Source organism: Morone saxatilis, unplaced genomic scaffold (assembly GCF_004916995.1).
Source record: "Morone saxatilis isolate NCDOM2014 unplaced genomic scaffold, NCSU_SB_2.0 Contig23, whole genome shotgun sequence".
NCBI classification, from domain to species: Eukaryota; Metazoa; Chordata; class Actinopteri; family Moronidae; genus Morone; species Morone saxatilis.
Genome location: NW_023339796.1, coordinates 3,610,496 through 3,614,265, shown reverse-complemented (window position 1 = coordinate 3,614,265; position 3,770 = coordinate 3,610,496). Strand labels below are relative to the sequence as shown.

Sequence of the window (3,770 nt, the reverse complement as noted above, 5' to 3'; positions counted from 1 at the left end):
AGACAGAAGGTAGGACGAGATAGAGAGGAGGAGGCTTCCATGGGAAAAACACTAAAAAATGTAGATATTTTAGACAAGCTGTAGATTTTTTAATATATGAGGGAAGGTAGGAGAAGACTAGAAGGATGGATGAAGAAGAAGCAGGTTAACAATCAACAGGAAGCCAAAAAGGAGAAGCGTGTTGATGCTGACAAGGAGAAAATCAAAACACAAAAAGGAGATTAAATAAAATGCAGAAAAGAAGAATTGTCAAAGGTGGCATATCAAAAGAGGAGAATAAAACAGTGGAGGGATGGAGAACATTTACAGCCATCTGCTTCAATTACATACAAGCATGTCTCATTACACATCTAGCCTTCCTTTATCCATATTCTCTCTGCTTGGATTTCTTTCTCTCACCTCCCCTCCTCATGCAGGGGAGCAGACATGCCTTCACATTCACAGCTGAGGCAAACTGCATATTCACATTCACATTCATGTTGGTATGAAATAACTTAACAAGGACAGGAGAAGAGACAGTTTCTCCTTCATTTATCCATCACCAAAGTCAAACATTTAAACCAGCAACCTCTTTTAGCCCCCAACCTGCACCACCTTTTACTGGCACACACCTTCACACTCTGGCTGCTCTGAGTGTGTGAGCACAAACGTGGCTGAGTCCCAGGATGCTCATCGTGCCGCGCTGAGCACCAAATTAAGCAGAAAGCAGAGCGATAACGTTGTTTTACGCACACAGTGGATGAACTGGAAATGGAAATGAAATGTGTCTTTTGAGTGGGAGATATAGTCACAAAGTCTCTTTGAGCATTTGCAACTGCAACACCACAGTTCGATTATGCAAAGCTGTCCATTAGGGATTGTGATCATTCAAACCCTGGAAGTAAATAAACACATAATTAAAATGCAGAATGCAAAACAGAGTGAATATGGAAGGGAGGAATTTGTTTACTAAAACCTTCTGAAGCTGAGAGAGCTATAACCGCCATCCACTGTAAAAACTGATCAAGTTCTCCCAAATAACAGAAATATAATCATTATCATTCCCCTCAAACCGCTTAAACTCTTTATTTCTCTCTTACAACTGAGCGCTGGTGCGTTACTGAGACGCGCAAAAACACACAGTCTTATAAAAAAACATCTCTATACTTTATCCAGTTAAGATAACAAGTACACGAGTCAAACAGCTGAATATTACTATATCCAAAAAGCAGAAGCCTTGTGCTTTCCCAGGTGTTTTGACAGAAGGATATATCCCCTCTTTAAGCCGCCTCTGGGTCTCCTCCGGGAAAAAGGAAAAAAGCGCACAGCCTGCTCACCTTCTCCGGTTGTCCCGTACGAGCTGGACAGAAGCAGGACGACCTGAGCGATAATCCCAGCGACTCTTTTAGTCCCCATGTCCATGATGAAGCGACGGGAGGCTGCAGAGAAGCCCGGCGGCTGCTGGAGGAGAGAGACGGCCAACCTCTCCTCTCCAGCTCCAAGAGAGGTCTCCTCAAACCCGACTGAGGGAGCAAAGGAGGAGGAGGGGGGAGGGAGAGAGAGACAGAGAGAGAGACAGAGAGAGTTTCAGATCCAACAGGAAGTGTGTCCTCATCCAGTTGAACTGATTATCTTGTGAGAACTTGTGACATTGATTAATGTGTGAAACATGATCCACCCTTACAGCAAGACACCAGATATTATTTTACAGAAACAGGATTCAAACGACCTTTCTGAAACACGATAACAACGAGACCTCGCTAGTAAAATACTATCTGAGTGGATATATTAGTTGGCTAACGTTAGCTTCCCCAGTGTTGATTTTATTGAACAATAAATGATGTAACGGTACAAAGCTAACTATTTTATTTTATTTTTATTTTTCATTATCCAGCTAAAAGCCCAATCGGACAGTCAGCTTTGCAGTAATGTTAGCTTAGCTTTGACTTTGGGCTTTGTGCTGGTCGTTTGTATTTTTTATCTTCTTTATCATGTTTCTTCCCCTCCGCTCTGCCCTCGCTGTCCTCAGACACTGGAGGTTTTATCTTCACTGCAGGAACATTACGCTCACTGTCCAGCTCAGTTTATTTATGAGGCAGATTTAAGAGCCGGCGCGCTGACCGCAGCAGGTCCGTCAGTCAGAATATGTTCCTGCAGACTGACAGCAGGACGCTGATCCCAGCTGACACCATAAACAATAAAACTTAATTCATGCATTCTGCTGTAAATAAATAAAAGCAGAGTCAGTCCGTCACTGCGAGCGTCTCGTCAAAGCGTCACTCCGCCGCTCGCCGGCTGTAAATCTGCACTCAAACACACTCTGAGGACCATAAATCTGACCTCCGACCATCAGGACAGGAAACTGAAGTCCCTTCCAGGAAACACCTGATCCCTGAGGATCTGTGAGACCAGAACAGAGAGCGGTGAGGATAAAGTTTACTGATGGATCGGTTATCAGTTTCTATTTGAGTCACTGAGGATTCATTCTCTCTGTAATTCCTCCTCTTGCTCAGTCACTCTGTCTGTCACTGAAGGACTGAAGACTGCTCGGTCCAGATCTGCTCCTCCTCTAGCGCCACCATCAGGGTAAACTTTACATGTTTACCTCCGTCACTGTTAGGATGTGCAATCAGTGACGATCGGACCCTCGCAGTTCGTATGCCGGGAAAACTTTACTGAAATCAGATGATGACCTAATCTGAATTTGATCCGACTGGAGTTTGTGCAAATCGACAAAAAAGGCCACAAAATTAAAAATGGCTGACTTCCTGTTGGGTTTGGGGTCCAAGAGGCTTTTGTGTTTGGTCACCATGATACACATGTGTACCAATTTTCATACATATCATACCCCCATACCTTGGGGTCTGCGTTTAGGGGCCGTGGTTAAGCCATTTGTCCACATAATACTTGCTTTATGAGTTTTGATGCAGGTTGCAGCCTCCACAAATACGATTAATTGGGGAATAAAATAATAATTCCTTTTATCTCATCTAACTGCTGCAGTGAGTTTGTACTAACATAGTTTGTTTTTATAAAAATAATTTACAGAATTGGAAAGTTGAATTAAATTATAAAATTATATTTTTAGCTAACACAAGTAAAGTCAGGTTTATGGATATTAATAGTAAATCTATAATTAATTGGTAATTTAAAAGGAAAATAAAAAGCTTGTGTTTGACTCTGAAACAGATTAAAAACAAAAAGCAGAGAGAACGGAGCAGCATCAATGAGGCTTTTAATGTGAAGGATCTGATATTGACTGATCTGATATTGATTTACCTTTTAAATCTTTGACCATTGACACCACAGACGTCCACAGAGTCCGTTCAGGGTGGAGTCACCATTTAACAGACATGTTTAAGATGTCTCGTTACCTAGATGGATGCTCCCTCAGAAATCTTTAAACGTGTCTTCCTTTGTTCAGACGGTCCTCTCCACTCTAGACACACATTTATTATTCCTGCTCTACCGACCCCTCGAAGAGCTACATTCTCACACTGATCGCAGACAACGGGAGCAATGTGGGTTCAGGATCTTATCTGAGGACGCTTCAAATGGACCAAACAACTTAAAACCAACACAAGAGGAAAACTTCATTTCAGTATTTAACCTTTAGAGCAGTGAGCTCGGAGGACGTTAGTGTTCAAACAACAGTTATATAGTAAGTATACTGATGCATTTGGTGTTTTAACACATCTGTTTGTTTCCCTTTAAAACACAGACATCATACAATAAGACGAACGCACAGTAGATCAGCAACTCCTGTTCTCTGTGAGGTAAAATGAGTGTTT

The 3,770-nt window shown here is 42.1% G+C and overlaps 1 pseudogene; it reads right to left on the bottom strand.

The window, feature by feature from the left end:
* The window catches only part of LOC118334800, a 344,242-nt pseudogene extending 342,762 nt beyond the window's left edge, over positions 1 to 1,480 (bottom strand).
* Between the last annotated feature and the right edge of the window lie 2,290 nt (positions 1,481 to 3,770).